This window comes from Gekko japonicus, unplaced genomic scaffold (assembly GCF_001447785.1).
Source record: "Gekko japonicus isolate JY-2015 unplaced genomic scaffold, Gekko_japonicus_V1.1 scaffold23, whole genome shotgun sequence".
NCBI classification, from domain to species: Eukaryota; Metazoa; Chordata; class Lepidosauria; order Squamata; family Gekkonidae; genus Gekko; species Gekko japonicus.
The window spans coordinates 1,447,615-1,468,173 of record NW_015163094.1 but is presented as its reverse complement, the minus strand read 5'-3'; positions in this window follow the sequence as shown (position 1 = coordinate 1,468,173).

Sequence of the window (20,559 nt, the reverse complement as noted above, 5' to 3'; positions counted from 1 at the left end):
TGGCGTAATGAAAAATGCTCACTTGAGGGCAGCAGGATGTGAATAGGTAGGTTCTTCAGGTCATCTTGTAGCATATTTGGCAACCATGTGTGGGAAACTTGTTCAGTATCATCTCCTATGTAGCAGGCTGAAATGTCAACACATCTGTATTTCAAGGGAAAGGGAAATGAAACTGTGCAGCATTCTGGAAAGGGATGTACAATGCATGCACTGTCCTCTAACTTCTGATTTTGTTAAAGGGAAAATAATTAGAACTGTGCTGGATTTTCACTTACAATGAATTGGAGAAGGAGAAGGAAGAGATCAGGAAATCTCATGTCCTCCGGCAGCTAATGGGATCTGACTAAATGAAAGTGGAATCAGAATCACAGCAGGGCACATTAGTCTCCCTTACTATATTACAAAGCCATATCAGAGTGAGGGCAATGCTCCCAGTCCTATTTCCGAATGAGTGTTAATTGCCTCCCTATTTTTCTTTTGTACATACAACTTGTAATGAGTTGCCTGTCCTAGCCTGCAGGACTAGGACATTATTAAAGTAATAAACCACTGTATGGTACTAAAGAAAATAGCAAACCAGGAAAAATAGCACTGCCACAGAGACATGCCTCGCCATCCTACCTTTCACCAGCCATGGTGGTGGGTCAACAGGAACTACAATGTGAAGACTGCATTTGGGTCCCATTGGTGAGGCAGCTAAATCTAATTTAGGACACCTTGTTCCCACAGTCTGAAAGAAGCAGTTTGCATTCTCTCTTCCCTATAGTTCTGTAACATGACATGAGTTATTTGGGGCTGTGCTGCAGCTCTGCCCATAACACTGTACCGTTGTCAAACTCACATTCATGTGTTGCACTTTCCTTCTGGGGTACAGGGTCCAAAGAGCTGCACCAAACACTGGAGGAGAAGACAAAGACAATGCAAAAGTGAGGGGGGGGCAATACAAAACAACATTCCTTGGGTCACATTTTGCATTGATTGAAAGGATCTTGGCAAATTCTCCTCTCTTTCCAAAACCTGGGGGAAAGGCATAAAACAAAGTATGCCATGACTACGTGGAATACACCATTTCAGCATTGTAGGGGGAGTTCAGATCAAATGTTTCATTTTCACATAACTGTTGTTCACAATATGAGATGGGAAAAGGTCTTGGCTTAGATTTCAATGGGCAAAGCATATCCCTTTAACCCCAGAGATGAGATACCTTGAGCTCCTCTTGACCCTAAAATCTTGTAGTCAGAGAACAAAAGTTTAGGGGCTCAGCAATCACGAGCAAAGTACTGGAATTTAAGAACCTGTGCTGTGCTTACCAAAGGAATGCTGCCAAAGATGGTATCACAAGAAATCAGTTTACCAGATGGGTCACTCTCGTCACAGTGACCAGCTACACATAGAAACAGACTCACCTGCCATGCTCAAAAGGATGACCCACACAGTAAGAGTTTCTGAATATTAGAGGAATAAAGTAGTCACCACAGGAATGCTGTTTTCAGTGACATCCCTGTGGGAATCACAAGCTGAGCACAAGCTTTTTAAGATGATGCACCTTGCAGACACATCTGCCTGCCTTATGACTTTAGCGAGTTTTTGCAGTCCACAGAGGAACTGGATCTCATCTGGAAATTCAAGTTTGCATGTCTTTCTACATACAAGGTAAATTAATAAACCACAAATGTATTTACAATTACATCGGACAGAACTGGTGCAAAAAAAAGTGGGCCTCTATCCAAGAACATATGAAGCTGCCTTATACTCAGTCAGATGTCTGCTCTTTTTACCTGGAGACCTTGGACCGGCAACCTTCTGCATGCAAAGCAGATAGTCTACCAGAGACCATGCCCCCTCTCCTTAGAAGCAAGCAATGTTTAATAATTTTGTAGTTTATCAGCTTCAAGTGCGAAGCTTACAGAATTGAGTAGGGGGCATTTGCAGAAGGTTCCAGGGTCACCCCCAGTATTTCCAGTTAAAAAGATCGATTTGCAGGTGACGTGAAAGACTTTTACTTCAGACCATAGAGAGCTGCCGCAAGTCAGAGTGGACAGCACTGACTTTGATAGACCAATGATCTGTATCAGTATTAAGCACTTTCATGTGTGCAAGAGGGAAAACTACTTGATTATTCCCTTTCCCCACATGCTGGACACTTTGCCACTGAAAACTTGAGTGCAATTCAAGAGGCTGGTTATTTCCTATGAAGCCCTAAATGGTATGTGGCCAGGGTACTTAATGGACTATCTCCTTCCAAATGACCTGCTTGGCAGCTGACATCTTCAACAGATGCCCTGTTGGGTAAACGATAAGGACAGGGCTTTTTCTTTAATGGTGCCTATACTGTGCAATGCCCTCTGAAGCTTGTTGCCAGGTGGCAATATTCCTTTGCCTTGCCTTGTGTAAATTGCTGTGTAATCACTTTCTGTTCCTTTAATAAGTTGTTTTTGGTTGCTTTCAATGTTATAGTATTAGTGCTGGATTTGTAGTGCCAATATTATTTTGTTGCTCCTAGAGTGTCTTTAGTGAATGTATTTTATTCGTTTTGTTGAATGTTTTGTTTATTCTTTGAATGCAAGAAGTTTGTTGAGGTAGGCATTTTTTTAAAATGATGGAAGCCTCCTGGTGTGCAAGTTGCAAACAGAGAGTGGCAGATATAGGAAATAAATAAATAGATTGATGAAAACTCTCAGAAGCAGGAGAATACAGTATCACACGAGGTTTGATCCAGGAACCTGGGCAGGCCCCAACCTGATGGAACTCTCTGCCGAATGACATTCATGCTCTGTGGGACCTGATGCAGTTCCACAGGGCTTGTAAGGCAGAGGTGTTCCACCAGGCCTATGGTTGAGCACAATAACAGTTTCAACTTGGCTTTCTTGCCTGGCTTTTTCTCTCTCCCCCCCCCCCCCCCAACTGGGTAGTGACAAAACTGATCCATTTTAACGCCATCTGGCATTGTTATGTTATTACTGTTTCTAATTATTTAATCTGATTCAAATGTGTCTATTGTAACTGTTTTAATTATTTAAACAGATTTGAATATGTCTATTGAGACCGTCGTTCACCACCCTGAGCCTTGTTTTCAGGGGAGGACGGTCTATAAGCCGAAGCTATACATACATACATACATACATACATACAGGTAAAGGTTCCCTTGTTCGAAAGCCAGTCGAATCCGACTCTAGGGTTTCGGTGCTCATCTCCATTTCAAAGCTGAAGAGCCAGCGCTGTCCGAAGACATTTCCGTGGTCATGTGGCCGGCATGACTAAACACCAAGGCGCACGGAACGCTGTTACCTTCCCACTGAAGTGGTACCTATTTATCTACTTGCAGTTTCTTGCTTTTGAACTGCTAGGTTGGCAGGAGCTGGAACTAGAGACGGGAGCTCACTCCGTCATGCGGCACACTTGGGTCTCAAACTGCTGAACTACTGACCTTTCACAGCCTGCAGTTCAGCGTCTTAACCACTTGAGCCACCGCAGCTCTACATACATACATACATGGTTGCAGTTCCAGGAGATCTCCAGGCTTTCAGTTGCCAGCCACCAGACAGGAGAATTTTTTAAAAAATGGTCATCAGGCCGATGGCATAATATCATTTGTGGTGAAAACCCAGAAATGACATAAGTGCTTTCTAGAAATTGCCAGAAACTCTATGGTTTCAACAAAGAGTTTCCAGCAATTCCTAGAGAGGCATGATGTCACGTCTGAGTTTCCCTTGAATTGACATCATGTCAGTTGCCAGCCACCAGACAGGAGAATTTTTTAAAAAATGGTCATCAGGCCGATGGCATGATATCATTTGTAGTGAAAACCCAGAAATGACATAAGTGCTTTCTAGAAATTGCCAGAAACTCTATGGTTTCAACAAAGAGTTTCCAGCAATTCCTAGAGAGGCATGATGTCACGTCTGAGTTTCCCTTGAATTGACATCATGTCATCACCATTGTCCCCCCCCCGTCTCCTAATGGTTACCAGGCCATGCCTGGCAAGCTTATCAAGGCCTCACCTGGAGGTTGGCAACCCTACCTTAGCCAGAGTCATGCCCTGTATATATGTACTCATGTTTCTGATACATGTTCCTCAGCTAGCTCTATGAATTCAGGCCACGTGTTTTACCAAATTCGGCTTCCTCTGCCTGAAGCTGGTTACTGCAGTGAACCTTTCTGCTGCTGCAAGTACAAGTAACCATCTGAGGGGAAATAGAACTGGGATTTAATGCCATGTGCTTTAAAGAGGCAGAGTATTCTTGTGCCACCTCCCTAGATCAGAAGGTATAAACAGAAACAAAGCAATGCTGACAGTCATTGCAAGCATGTGAAGGGCTAGCTTTAATTTCCCAAAGAGGTCCTCTTAGTAAACTGCAGCAAAAAGAGCCTGGGTTATGCCATGTGAATCAAGCAATCAGGTGTGGCAAATATTTCATTCTAATTGCCCCAAAACTTAGGAGTTGTTTTATTTTTAAAAAAATCTTTATTTTAAGCCCTTAACATAAGGTCTGAATGCCTAATAGGATATTGATAAATTTTTAAAAGGTTCCTTGTGAAAGGCAACAGCGACAAAAAAACAAAACGAAAACAAAAAAAATCACAGCGCGACTTGAGTCGAAGACCACAGGGAAGTCTGTAATCTTTCGTCAGACGCCTGGCAAGCCACTGTTCTGGCCTGTGCCAGCCTTGCATTCTGACAGAACAAGTGTTGCATGAGATGTGAAGGATGACTCTGGTCTGCTGGAAAACCCTGGAGCAGGTGTTCCTCATCCTCATTTGCAATGGAGCATGGCCCCTGGCTCAGTGAGCTGGAGCAAACCTGCTAGCAGGACCCATCATCTACCTGCGTGCCGAGAGGCACTAATGATAATGGATGCAGGCCTATTAACCATCCCATTTGTAATGGCACACAACGCTGATTGTTTAGGGAATGAGTCAGCGGCTTTCCAAAAGGGAACAGAGAATGCTGGGAAACCCATGATCCTTTGTGCATTCCTTCTGCTCTGCTGAGTGTACAACTATGTTAGTCTTTATTTAATAACACAAATGAATACATGATTTGCTACATGATTATGCATTAAGAGAAGCACTTTGGGCAGTGCAGGATTCACATTCTTTTCTTGGTGTCTTCGTTTGTAGCTCAGTTGCAATTCTTTTCTTTCTTGCCTTTTTTTTTTCCTTTTTGGCTTGTGTGAGCTGTACTGGCACAAGTGGAAATCCCTGGGTAAGCTTAATCCAAGAGGAACAAGTGAAGGGCAGAAGTCAAGGGTACAACAAGCACATGTAAGCTTCGGGGTTTACAGAAGGCTTGTGGTTATCTCCAAGTGAATCTTAGAGGGCAGCCAGGGGGAAATGTGAGGTGCACAATCCATTGTGGCTTCTCCCTTGCGTAATTCCAGCAATTCTAACCTTTAAAACACACACACAAACACAGACACACACACACACACACACAGTCACCCCGTCTGTGTACAAAACTATGTTGCTGCAGCTGCATACAATTTACCCTCTGCCTCTCTTATTTTGTATTGGGGAAAATTGTTGGGAATCTGTTTTACCTTTTTTAAAGAAACACACAAAGAGTTGCTAACAGCACTGCAAATCAATAGATCATTTTACAAATCTATCTCTGGCTCTATGGCCAAATTACTCCAATAGACAATTTATGTCCAGGCAAAGCAGAATATTGAGGCATCATTGATGGGGGTTTTTTGCAAATGAATGGGTCATTTTCTTTCCAAAATAAATACAAGCTGCTTGCTCGTGTTTGCTTACCATTTGTTTTGTTGTGCTTTCTCTGCAAATGGGCTAAAAAAGACTTTTGGATAGCAGTTTTTGAAAGCTAGCAAGTCAGTTGCCAGTGAAATACAGCATTACAGCGTTTCATATGCACAGTACGTTGCTGTATTTTTATTCTTAAGACCAAAAGACTCAGGCCACACTTTCTCATCATGCTGACAGTGTTATGGGAACCCAGAGGTCAGGGGTTTGCAGCTGTATGATTCAGGGCAGTTGAACCAGAGGGTAGGCTAACTCAAGCAACGCCGGGGCAGGGCTGCACAGTTTAAATCATGAAACTGAGATCTGAAGCCGTGGGTGCAATTCCAGGATGGTTTGTGGCACCAAAGGATGGAAGTGCTGTAGAAAAGGGAAGTACTCGTATGAGTGAAGGGTTGAGTCAAAGACTACACCAGGGTGCACCAACATGGTGCTGGTGGCCACTGAACCCGTTCCCAGTTGCCAGCAAGCATTTTTAAAAGTGGGTGGGGTTTATGCCCAGCTGGGCTTTTAATAAGTAGCGTGTATGCAATAAATTATTTTCAAACAATATGCTCATTTTAAAAGATACCCTGTTAAACAAACCATCAGATGGAGGAGGAGGAGGTGATAGGGCTTATACCCTGCTCTTCACTACCCAAGGAGTTTCAGAATGGCTTATGATCTCCTTTCCTTTTCTCTCCCCACAACAGACACCCTGTGAGGTAGGTGGGGCTGAGAGAGCTCTTTTGAGAACTGCTAGTGAGAGAACAGCTCTAAAAGAACTTGTAACTGGCCTAAGGTCACACAGCAGCTGCATGTGGAGAAGTGGGGAAATCTAACCCGGTTCTCTCAGATTAGAGGAGGAGGAGGTGGAAGAAGAAGAAGAAGAGGAGGAGGAGGAGTTGGTTTTATACCACACTCTTCACTACCCAAGGAGTCTCAGAGCGGCTTACAATCTCCCCTTCCTCTCCCCACCACAGACACCCTGTGAGATAAGTGGGGCTGAGAGAGTTCTAAGAGAACTATGACTGCCCCAGAGTCACCCAGCTTCATGTGGAGGAGTGGGGAATCTCCAGATTAGAGTCCACTGCTTGTAACGACTACACCAAGCTGGCTCTATTGGAGAATTTCTAATAGAGAATTACACATGACCTCACTCCCTGATATTTTGTGGTTCTCTCTGCCTCCTGCGGTAGCCATTTTGTGGTTATGCCCACCACCATTAGAATTCAAACGGTCCCTGCAAGCTATAAAAAGTGGGGACCCTGGCCTACGTTGTAATAGTTAACACACTTCAGTGGCAGTCACACACACAAGATAATGTGTGGGGGGGAGGCGAGGCTATTTCCTCAGGAGGAATTTGACATGCAGTTGTGTGATCACACAGACCTTTGAAGCTGCGGGGGCAGCCCGCCACTGCGTGATCAGGTGAGTCGGGGCTTTTATTTTTGCCGTTTGTTCCTGATGCGCTTAAATGGGGAATCGATGAATCACATCTCAGCACTAAGGGCTCCCTATGGAGTGTGCGATGATGCACATACTGAGAAGGGGGGGAAAAACAATGGCATGAAGTTGGGATGGCCTGATCAGAACATCCCGATGCCATGAGAGTGTTCTAGAGCAATCAGAAGGGAAAGTCCGTCCATCCCTGGCCAGTAGCAACCCCTTTGCTACCAGACTTTCCCTGGTGTCTTTTTAACTCTGCTTCTGCAGCAGAGCAAAACAGGTTGCCGATGGGTGATCGCGCCCTTTAACTCCACCTAGCATTTGCGCCTAGGGTGCGGCTAATTGTGCGTGTGATCTGTCGATGCTGCTAAAGTCCAAAGTGAGGGGGTTCCAAATGTGAGTGTTCCCCAATTCAAAATAACGCTCCCCAATCCAAGGTGCTGTAGACCAGAGCCAGCATTAACCAACCCTCTGAATCCAACTGTGACAGTTTACGGCCACCTTTCCTTCTAGTAAGCCAGTGTGCTGTAGAATGGTGGACTAAGATACGAGAGATGCGAGTTCTAATCCTCAATTTTCCCTGAAGCTCATAAAGTGACTTTAGCCCTGACTGTCTCTCACATGTTTGTTGTAGGGATACAACAAAGCAGGGGATGGCCTAGGTAACATAAAATATACAGATAAAGGGATGTCCTAAACCCAGGGCTTTTTTCCTGGGGGAATGTGCCAGAATGGAGTTCCAGAATCTCTTCAAGAAAATTCTTTTTAAAAAATGTTTAAAAGTTCATGAGTTTTTAGCATACTTCATTTCCCTCTTGAGAGTTCTGGCACCTCTTTTTCAAAAAAAAAGCCCTGCCTAAACCTACCTAGCAGTAATAGCTGCAAAACCCCAGCATTGCTCCCTTCCTTCCAAATGCCGTAATGGCAGTATGCCAGGAACAAAGAGCCCCTGAGAAATGCAGTCATGTAGGGCAGCTAAGTGCAATGAATTGACTTGGGATCCTTACTGCACTGCATTTCCCAGGGACTCCTTGTGCTTGTCTGTTTGAAACATTTACACCCCAGCTGTCCACCCTACAAGTATTTTTAAAGCAACTTATAATGGCACAACAAAATAATAAAACCATAAAACGTCACAATAAAACCAGAACAGCAGTCGAGATCAAATATAAATCTGCAGATGAAACAGATTGAAATGGCAATCTTAAAATGTTGAGAGTAATTATTTTCAATGGCCTCCCCAAAGTACCACAGCGTAAAAACAGTATAACACTTCCTAGTATGCTTTGGACATCATTTGGAAAGGAACAACATCTCATCTTTAAAATTAATAACTTCCTACTACTGTATATAATCAGGAGAATTAGCACTAAATGTTAAAGCATAGCATAGAAATCTATACACATACTTCAGTTATTAAAGCAATTGCCTACTGCTATATGAGCCTGTTGATCTGTGAAGATTGTCATCAGGTGCCTTGCTTGTGTAGCTTGGTATTGGAAATAAGGGCATTTCACCCTTGGTACCTTAACTCTAGAATTTCTTTCTCAGTCCTCCCAAGCTATTTGCCTGGTCCAAACTGTGCCTTACTTTAGTCACCAAGTGAAGAATCTTTTCATCTAGAGCATTACTGTTTTAGTGTTGGGTGTTTATGACACTATTAACTTGTTTTATTGGGTTTAAGATGGGCTGAGAATCTTTTGAATAAATAAATAAGTTTGTCCTCCACTATCTGGCTGATTTATACATCCCTTGCTCAGTCTCTTCATCAGCTAATGAGACAGTCTGTTCTGGTTGATCTGGCAAGTACTGGGTACTCTTTTCCAGCCCTCATCTCACATTCTATTAGTCCCTTATTCTACTTCCTTCCTGTAGCACAATGAATGTGAACCCTATTACATCACAAAATGTGACCATTAAGCATTATAATTTAATAAAGGGATAGGTGAACTTCCTTCTGTTCAACTGGAATTCAATTGCAAGCTATGACCAGCACCCCCTCAAATGTCCACTTTTTAGAAGTTCTTGAAATGGTTCCAAATTCTATTGTAAGTGTTTGGTGCATACATATTTCCCCACACCTTTCCCGTGGCTGTACCAATACTCCATCAACCCAACAGAAAAAGAAATTAGTTTACAAAAGATAGTGCTTCTCTTGGTAGTCTCAGTCCCGACTAGAGAGATGGCTTATATCTCTAATATTCCAGCCTTGCTTATTTTGCCTGTTTCCAAAGTCAAGCATGTTGATGTTGATGTAACATGTGCCATCCTGATGAATGCTGGTGACTAATTAATCAGTGCAAGAGATCACACAGTAAAACCAAAAAAGCTAAGGGCGACTGTGTACAACAATGCTAAATAGGTGTAATAAAGTAAACTTATGTCAGTTATACATCAATGTAATAATCAAATGAACAACAAATTTGAAAAATTATATATATTGTATATTGTTTTCATTCATTCAATCATTCAATGAAGGCTCCGAATTACAATCTTTGTTTTGAATATCTTCATCAAGAATGCCATACTATATATCATGTTATAGAGTTCGATACAGTGTAGTTTCTTCAGCCAAGTTTCTAGATTCATTCTAGAACATTACAAAATTTCAAAGTTTCAAAAAAATCCAAAGAGTGGACAACCAATCACAAAGGGAATTGCTCTCTATCATTGCAACACCAGCTTAGCAGAAAATATTCAAAACAAAGATTGTAGTTTGAAGCCTTCATTGAATGATTGAATGAAAGAAACAATACACAATATATATATATATAATTTTCCAGATTTATTGTTCATTTGATTATTACATTGATGTATAACTGATATATGTTTATTATACCTATTTAGCGTTGTTGTACACAGTTGCCCTTAGCTTTTTTGGTGACTAATTAATATCATCACCTGCACAGCCATAAAATCAGCAACAAACAGTCAAATGTAGATTATTTTGAATTATGACCCTGCACATACATAATCCAGGCAGGTGAGTACATTGTGAGAATGCACAGCAGCAGCTATTAGCCATACTGAATGCTGTTACTTTTGCAGATGCAAAACCACAGGAAATGTTGCTTACTTTGAACTGTGAACAAATCATCAAGTGATCATAGGAGGTGTTCAGATGAAGTTAATGGGTTGTATACAGTGACGTCTGGGCACAAGGATCATGGACCTTTCCTGCATTCCGCTCATTCTGCTTATGGATCACAGGACCCTAATCAATGGGGTTTTTGAACATCTCATTTGCAAAAATCAAATCATCTCTCAGTGTATTCAGTCTCTAGGACTTTAGCATTTGGCTTCAGCAGCACAGCTTTTTTGGAATGCTCTGCCTTTTCTATCATTCTGAATCACTTCTACAAAGAAGGAAAGCCAAGTTCTCAGTTTCCTGAGACAGGAAAGTTGAGCCCAAGTCTTTTAAGAAGCAACAAAGCTGCTGCCTTCAATTTCAGCATCACCAGCTAATCATTTGTTCCAAGAACTTTTTCTACAAGATCATTTGAATGTTGGCAAATGGAAACTGACGTGGCCCGTTGAAAGTCACAGATCCTGGTATCTTAACCCTTCTCTGATTTTGCCCCATATGGTGTGCCATGCTTAAAAAGATATATGGCTGTGTTTTGGTCTGTCAAATTTTCTAACATGGTTATTGTTAAGGAATTTTATATCTTATAATATTCTTTTAATTATGAGTCTATGTTGGTTTGCTAAATTTTAGAAATGTTGTGTTCCTGCCTGGTGTGTGTGTGTGCGCGCACACACCCTGTGGATTTGCTCTTTTGACCTCTGTTCCCTTAGTAACATTATCTCGGTCAAAGGTTGGTGCCACACAGTCTTTCATGGAAGAGTTGCATGGTTTGTTTGTCTTTTGGAGTGTAGAATATACTCTGAACAGAGGTTAGAGAGAGAATTATGCTTGGGAACAGAAGTGATGAACTCTCTGTAAAATTCTAGACCCTGATCTTTTGCCTACATTGTCTTATAAAAGAAGTATTCTGCATCTTGTTTGGGATTCTGTATCTTGTTCAGGATGCTTGCATGGTCTGTTTTTGCAGGCATCAGGATGATCGTCCTTAATAAAGACTGTATGCAGTGGCAGCCCAAAGCCTTGGGTGGTTTATCTCTCCCATTAGACAGATCTCAGAAAGGGGGGGGGTGTGCCTATTCTAGGTTCTCCCATAACAGTTATTTCAAAACAGTGATTACAATACTTAGCTTGAACCAACATGGAATTGTTCTTCAGTGTTGTCTTCACTGTTTTTATGCTGGACCCCATTAGCTATGCTAGGAGCTGCGGTGGCTCAAGTGGTTAAGATGCTGAACTGCAGGCTGTGGAAGGTTGGTAGTTCAGCAGTTCGAGACCCGAGTGTGCCGCATGACGGAGTGAGCTCCCATCTCTAGTTCCAGCTCCTGCCAACCTAGCAGTTCGAAAGCAAGAAATTGCAAGTAAATAAATAGGTACCACTTTGGTGGGAAGGTAACAGCATTCCATGCGCCTTGGTGTTTAGTCACGTCGGCCACATGACCACGGAAATGTTTTCGGACAGCGCTGGCACTTCGGCTTTGAAACGGAGAGGAGCACTGCAACCCTAGAGTCGGATTCGACTGGCTTTCAAGCAAGGGAACCTTTACCTTTACCATTAGCTATACACATTGTTTTCTCTTTTGCACTTGTTGCTTCTAATTTTAGATTCTAGAAAAATGAATGATCCCTTTGCACAAACTGTAACACGTGCCTCATTCAAGCCACTGTGGATTACTGCATCCATACTTTGTGTTATTATTTTTTTTTGCATTGTTTCAGAATTTATTTTGCCAATGACTGGCTGTAGATTTCCCTGTTCTTTCAGCTTGCAACTTGCCTTCTGTTTGCCTGCTTGCTCACCATTCTGCATTAATTGACAATTATTTAAAATATTTATATCCTTCCTCATCTCCTAAGATTCAAGGCAGCTAAGTAATGGTACGTGTGCCTCCCTTTAATATTATTAGTCTGTCATAAGTAATTATGTCTTCCAAAAGTCCTTTTTGCAGTATGGATTTTTTAAGTCAATGACCATCTGATCTCTTATAGGGATGCTCAAACTCTCACCAGTTCAGCTCACACTTACTGCGCACAGAGACTTTTTCGCTGAGTACTTTAATGTTCTTGAACAGCTAGAACATGTTTGTTGGGTTACTTTCCATGTATTCAAATAGTACAGTACAGTGCAATTGGCAGCATTTCACATATGTACATTCTCTCCCAGCCTGATGGGAATCCTTGTTTCCTCCCCACAAAGACAGAATACATAAGTATCATAGTTTGCCCCAGCTTATTTTACCATCCTAAGCAGAACTACACACTTCAGATGTCACTGATTTCAATGGATTTAGAAGGGTGTAACTCCACTTAGGATTTCAGTTAGTTACATACTAATACAGGCCTGTAGCTAGGCCCCCTGACTTACTCGTGAGGCCCCCCGACTCCCCATCTAGCCCAGGGCCCCCAAGTGGCGGCGGAGCCAGATATTCCTACGCAGCCATCTGGTGCAAAGAGTTGGCTATGGTGGCTGCGCAGAGCCAGACAGAACCTCTCTATTTCCTCCAGAAAGTCTATTTCCCCCTGGAAGTTCTTGTTACTGGTGGGCTCCCGAACACCTGGGATCCCATGCCGGGTTCCTGTGCCCCACTTTCTTGCATGTCTCTCTTTCCCCCCTAGCCTCCCAGGCTGGTAAGGGCAGAAAGGTAAGTTAATTAACTTCAGTGTAAGTTAATTGACTTTAATTAAATTACCTTTATTTCGATTAGCTAATGCCCCTCAGAAAATTTAAATGCCCCTCAACTTGAAAATTCCTGGCTACAGGCCTGTACTAATAACATGTTGGCTGTTTCTGGTCCTACCATATTCAAGAATATATAACTACAGCTGGGGGACTCAGAAGAAGTGTAGGGGGCAACTCATTTTTCCATTCCCCCACTATTTCCTCTTTGCCTTCCCTAAGCAACCCCAGAACCTTTCCCTTTTTCCTGCTTCATTTTCTCCTTCTCACGAGCAAACCTACCTTTATCTAACCCGTGTCTTCAGATTTCCTTCCCTCTTCCTGGCAGCCTCTAGCCAGGAAATCTATGGCCCAGTTGTGTGGTGCCAGCAGCCAGACTGGGCCTGGTTGCACAGAGGAGAAGCCTCATAGGGGTCACCTTATTATCCCTATATCGCCTTTCCTACACTATTTCTTCTTTCCCTCCTTCTGGCAACCCCAATATCTTCACCTTTCCCTCCTTCCGTGTCTCCTTCACACCTACCCACCAACCTTTCTTTTATCTGCCCCCCATCTTCATCCATATTTGTTAGGTATTTACTTAATTTATACCCCACCTTTCTCGACAGTGGGGGCCCAAAACAGCTTACATCTTTCTCCCCTCCCCCATTTGCAATATACAATATGAGATCTGGTTAGGGTGGTTTGCAGGCACTCCATTTATTTATCCCCAAAGAACCTCTTAGAGAGTTTAAGGTCCTACAACCTGATTCTACCTTCATCTCTTTGTAAGCAGTCAACTTTGCAAAAAAACCCACTCCAACACTTTTGGAACTCCTCCATATTCATTGTACAGCATGTGTCAAAAGACTTTTTCTGCCATACACTGTATATCAATACTCAATGTGGGAGTAATTTTACTTCTTAATTTATAGCAGCAGTAACCACATTTTCAAACTGATCATAAAATATTCCTCTACGCTTGTAATCTGGCTTCTCAATGTTCTATAATAGGAATTCTATGAATAATATTGGGAAGTGAGTGATATTTTATATTATATTTTATATGGAATCTCTAAGGAAACACAGTTACTTCAAAAAAAAACTTAGGTGAAATGGGACAGACTGTGGTGGCATTTGTTTTGTTCTGTTTTTTAAAAAAAAATATCCTTCACAATTTGTCACTTGAGAAATAAAGATTTACTGACACTTTCCTTCAGAAAGCAAAAATCACTGGAAAGAAGTCCACAAACACAGAATCTTAATTATACCAGGCCTCCAAGTTATAGGGAAGAATGAATATTTCTCATTTTATAAAAAGGTATAACAACTACAGTTAGTAATACCTCAGTAAAAGCTATTATTAATTTGTATAATAGAATCTTGCGAAATTCAAAAACAGCTCCATGCAATTTGATGCTCAATTGCCTCCAAGATTATCTGTGTATAATAGCCAGTTCTCAGAATTCTGTCTGTCACCCTTTAGCAGTGTCAGGCCCAAGTATGATAGAGAAATAAAAGAGTAGGTTGGCTTTGGGAAGAGCAGAGGGGACAGAGGCAATGCATCAGGGACATACTACGGTTCCTTTTAACTTTCCCAAAACCTTAACACAGAATGACACATTATATGGAGCTCCATAACCTTTTAAGAGACTTTTTCCTTTTACCAAATAGGTTGTGACTTTAAAGGGGATCTTTTAAACACCTTGCCCTTGCCCTTTTCCTACAAAAATCACTATACCCAACTTGTGTTGTTGTTTTTTCCTGTTAAATAAGTGTTCTTCCACAGTTTCAAAAGCCGCTCGTAGCAGAGAAACTTTGATAAAAAAATGGTTTTATGCCAATAAAGGTATTTGTTTGTTGAGATTAAAAAATGGCACAGGAGAAAGGTTATAAAGCCCTTCTCTTCCCAATGATGTTCTCATATTGTAACCCAAGAGGCTGTATCTTTTTAAACAATACGTTAAAAGAAGCACAGAACTACATGTAATGTTCAGTTTTGCCCAGGGATGAGGGCAGAATCCTCACCATATCACAAGACTAGTAGCTGGGTTAACAAGAGAGCTGCTTTACTCGAGGGCTCTTTGGATTGAGAATATTTAGTCTGGAGAAGAGGAGGTTGAGGGGGGGACATGATTGCTCTCTTTAGGTACACGTATTTGAAGGGATGTCTCTTAGAGGAGGACAGGGAGCTGTTCTTGTTGGCAGCCGAGGGTAGGACTCACAATAATGGGTTTAAATTAAGGGCAGGAAGGTACTGGCTGGATATTTGGGAAAACTTTTTTACAGTAAGAGTTGTTCAACAGTGGAATTGGCTACCTAGGGAGGTGGTGAGCTCCCCCTCACTGGCAGTCTTTAAGCAGCGGCTGGACAAACACTTGTCAAGGATGCTCTGTGCCTATCCTGTATTCAGCAGGTGGTTGGACTAGATGGCCTGTATGGCCCCTTCCAACTCTGTGATTCTATGGCCCCTGCCACACGGGGAAGGGGGGGAACGTACGGCCAAAGTGCGGCTTTTTAAAGCCGCACCAAAAGAAACATGCGGCGGCGGAATCACATAGATCCCCTGAGCCACCGCGCAGTTCCTCCCCGGCACAATCAGATGCCGGGGGGGGAAGCTACTGAAGGGAGAGCGAGGCTGCCGAACTGCGCATGTGTAGTGATCCCACGGCCACGCTTGCTGCGGTGCTTCAGGTAAGTCCTCCTCTGTAGGAGGTTCTTTTTTGCAGCAGCTTTTCCGGGTTTAGGGACGGATCAAGGACGGGTGCACGCCACTTCCCAGATGTTGCGGTGAGATCGCGCCCATTTGCTGCGCCCCCGATCCGTCCCTCCCCTGGGCCAAAAGCTTCCGTGTGACCAGGGCCTATGACTGTTATAGAAAAAAGTTGCCAGCCTGCCAAGCTCACTGGTGGGAATACTGTGCTTCTTGCTGTTGTTGGGAGCATAAGGAAAAGAGACAAGAAGAATGAGACAGAGATGACAATTGTGAAAAATAAAACCAATGGGTGTCACAATGCATTTGTATTTACAATCTGTAACTAGTCTTGGCCCAGGCTAGGCCAATCTTGCCAGATCTCAGAACCTAAGCAGGGTTGGCCCTGGTTAGTACTTGGATAGGAGACCACCTAGGAAATCCAGGAATGCTACACAGAAGCAGGTAATGGCAAACCACCTCTGAACATCTCTTGCCTTGAAAACCCTATGGGGTAGCCATCAGTTGGCTGTGACTTGATGCCACTTTCCATCACAACTAGTCTACAAATGTAACAGAGTCTATAGCATCATGAAAACCAGACAACAAACGAGAGCTTTTGTTTTAGATGAATGAACACATGCTGATGGGTCCCAGATTTGATATGTTTTGCTGTAGAAGATAGTTGTTGAGAGCCACAGGAAGGAAGGAAGGAAGGAAGGAAGGAAGGAAGGAAGGAAGGAAGGAAGGAAGGAATGACACACTTCTTTGGTCAGAGCACAATGCACAATAGATGGAGGATGATTTTATGCCAATCACTCCCTTGCTCTTATTATTTCCTATGGTGGTTTGCAACATGAAAAAGATTGATAATGATTATGGGAGTGGCGATAGCTCAAACCATTCACAGATATCATTATATGTTCACTGTCTGAGTACTCTCTAAATTACATCAATGTAAATCAAGGATAATGCCACTTACATTATTGGAATAACATTAGTATACAGCGATTAGACATCTGAACTCATGCAGATTACAGCATCATGGAACCATTCTCCAGAAGAAAAGAGCATTTCAACATGGCCAGATTCATCTAACTACTCTCTTTCGTAATAATTAATCACTTCATCAAACAGTCAATTGGCTCAGAACAGGAAATGCCTTTGCCAGATGCTTATGTAGTATTTCAGAGGCTGACACTTTCTTCCTTCTTATGAGAAGAGCCCATATGTAGTGCTTTAGGTCCCATCAAGTCTGAATACATTAAGCCTTGGAACATCTTTTCCATGAGGAATGGCTAAAGAGATTGGGAGGCTTTTAGTTCAGAAAGATATTGACTAGAGAGGGGCATGAGTAAAGTTTATAGAATGAAGTGTAGATAGTAAATGAAGAGAAATATTCTTTCTGTGCATCTCTGTTTGTCAATATTAGAAATTGTGGTCATTCAGTTAATTTAAAATTGTATTTCAAATGTTTAAAGTTCTCCTCAGCATAATTGTTTCCAATGGCCATGGGCAATGCTTTTTTGTTAAAAAAAATTGATGGCCGTGCCCATTTCCACCAATTCTGCCATCAGGATTTGGGAGAGCCCCCCCCCCCCCAAGGTGCCAGTACTTAGTACCAATAAGTACCACCATAAAAAACAAACAAACCCGGTTGTGGATTCAAGGCATGCAAATTGATTTTTTTACATAGCACTGTGAGCATTTCCACACAGTGCTATTGTTTTGGTTCTAGCCCAAAACTGCTTCAGATTGTCCCCTGGCTTCCCACATTATCTTCAGCCATCAGTTTTCACCTCACATGGGGGGGGGAGTTTCCCCAGTTCTTTGGGAGCCACTTATATCCCAAACTTTTTTGTAATAACCAGTTTTGAGCCCCATTTGTTCCTGTGTGTAATATTTCTTGCACTTTTGCTTTTCCCATCCCATTCCAGCATAGTTTTCACAGATCTTGTAAAACCCTCCCTGTGCTGAGAAACTAGAGAATCAGTAATGCAGCTTGGAGTGGAATCTTCTCCTGTTTTGAAGAAAATGTTAGCGTGCACTTCTGATAGTATTAAGTGAAGATCTGCAGTTCTTAGAAACTTCCATCAATAGGCAGCAAGGAAATAAATTCATTTCTATGCAAATACCCGGAAGAGACATCATGACATGACACTCTATGAATCTCCTCATTCTCTTTGATAAAAACATAGAGATGAGGGGAAATCCTCGCATATCACATGCTGTGTGACATCACTTCTGTGTACTCATCCAGAAGAGTACTGCATGACACCATTTCCCCCTCCTTTTTTTTGCTCCCACTTTTCATTTGAGCCATCATGGGTGCCAGAGGCTGGCAGACGGAAGTTGCCAACCAAAGCAGGCAATGTGGCAACTCTACCAGGGGAGATGGATGCATTGTAATTCTTGATTTATTTATTTATTTATTTATTTTATTGTATTTATACCCCGCCCTCCCCGTGAACGGGCTCAGGGCAGCTCACATGAGGCACCGAGTGCAATCAACATACAAAATATATAATACAAGTTTGAAAGTTAAAACAGATTAAAATCAATACAATGGATGCACCTAAAAACTCTTCACTTGTTGCGTAGCAGGGGGGGAAGGCCAGGTGCTGAAAAGATGTTACTCGGCCACCCTAACGGTCTCTCTCTGTAAAAGGCGGTGGTACAGGTGGCCGTGGCGGCTCCTACTCATAAGCCTGGTGGAAGAGCTCTGTCTTGCAGGCCCTGCGGAACTTTTCAAGGTCCCGCAGGGCCCTGATCTCTTCCGGGAGCTCATTCCACCAGGTAGGAGCTGCCACTGAGAAAGACCTGGCCCTCGTTGCCGCCAGCTTGGCCTCCTTAGGGCCCGGGGTCACCATCAAGTGCTGTGACCCCGACCGAAGTGCTCTTTGGGGAATATATGGGGAAATGCGGTCCCTCAGGTAAGTCGGACCCTGGCCATGTAGGGCTTTAAAGGTAAGCACTAGCACTTTGAAGCGAATCCGGTATGCTATTGGCAGCCAGTGCAGCGCTTTCAGCACAGGTCGGATGTGCTCCCAGCTCGGGACACCCACCAACAACCTGGCCGCAGCATTCTGCACCAGCTGTAGCTTCCGGATTAGCGACAAAGGCAGCCCCATGTAGAGAGCGTTACAGTAGTCTAGCCTTGAGGTGACCATCGCATGGATCACTGTAGCTAGGTCATTGCGGTCAAGGAAAGGAACCAACTGCCGTATCAGCCGCAGATGATAAAAGGCCAATTTGGCAGTGGCCGCCACCTGGGCCTCCATCGTTAAGGTGGGGTCCAGGAGCACGCCCAAACTCCTAACTTCCGAAGCTGGCACCAAAGGTGCCCCATCGAAGGTCGGGAGTGGGAGCCCTAACGAGCCCTAACCCCAATCCGGGCCGACTCAAGCACAGGACCTCCGTCTTCGCCGGGTTTAACTTCGCTCTGCAGGCAACTCCCTTTCCATGCTACACAGGACATTTTAAAACAGTTACCCGGCAGTTATACTAGTAATGTACTAGTAATCATTTTGCTTTCCTCTCAAAATTATACTGTATGGGGGAAATTCCAAGTATGTCTTCACAAAACTGGTGAAGATAGTAATAGTAGAATTTATTATGGTCACTAGACCAGCCACATATATATAGGTCCTGTGCCTGAGTCGGGGTGGTTTGGGGTTGGGGCTCCTGCTCCCAGCCTTTGATGGGGCACCACTGGTGCCTGCGCCAGTGGTTAGGAGTTTGGGAGTGCTCCTGGAACCCTCCTTGGCAATGGAGGCCCAGGTAGCAGCCACTGCTAAGTTGGCCTTTTACCATCTGCGGCTGGTTCGGCAGTTGGCTCCCTTCCTCGATCGCGATGACCTGGCTACAGTAATCCACACAATGGTCACCTCGAGGCTATACTATTGTAATGCTTTCTACATGGGGCTGCCCTTGGTGCAAATCCGGAGGCTGCAGCTAGTGCAGAATGCCACAGCCAGGCTATTGATGTGTCTCCCTAAATGGGAGCACATCCGGCCGGTGCTCAAGGCACTGCACTGGCTGCCAATAGCATACCAAATTCGCTTCAAGGTGCTGGTACTTACCTTTAAAGCCCTATATGGCCAGGGTCCAACATACCTGAGGGACCGCCTTTCCCCGTATACAGTCAGGGGTGCAACACTGATTGGTCATTCCAGGCCCCAGGGAGGCCAGGCTTGCAGCTACTAGAACCAGGGCCTTTTCATTGGTGGTTCCTTACTGGGGGAATGAGCTTCTGGAGGAGATCAGGGCCCTGCAGGATCTTGTGCAGTTCCACAGGGCTTGCAAGACAGAACTCTTCCATCAGGCATTTAATTAGGAGCCGCCCACATTACCATCAACGGCCACTATTAATATTTGTGGTGTAGGCTGGCTGTAGTTGAGATAAAGCCAAACCGCCTTGAAGAACAGGAGCCTGTATTTGCTTTGAGCTTGCATTATATGGCACGCCATCTTGCTTAATAATTACTGTGTGCACTTTGACTTGAAATTGTTGATTGTTTTAAATGTGTTAAATGTTTTAATGTTTTAAATGTGTCTATGAATCCTGGCACACTGTGCCAAGCAATGTGAGCCGCCCTGAGCCTGCTTGCGGGGTGGGCGGGCTATATATGCAACAAATAAATAAATAATAGAAGTTTTTAGAAGCATACAGAGTACAAAATATACAAAAACCTATTTAAAATGTAGTTTATTGAAGATATAATTTTACCTTTTGATTTACAAGTAATCCATTGAGGTGAAAGAGATGTGAGAATCAGAAAAGCAGACTGGAATGGAGTCTTCTCCCATTATAAAGAAAATAGTGTGCTCCTCTGATACCACCAAGTGAACCTAAGCAGCAATTCCAAAGCTGCAGCACTTAGAAACTTCCGTCACTAGGCAGCAAGGAAAATCAAATCGATCAGCCATCTCCCTTGG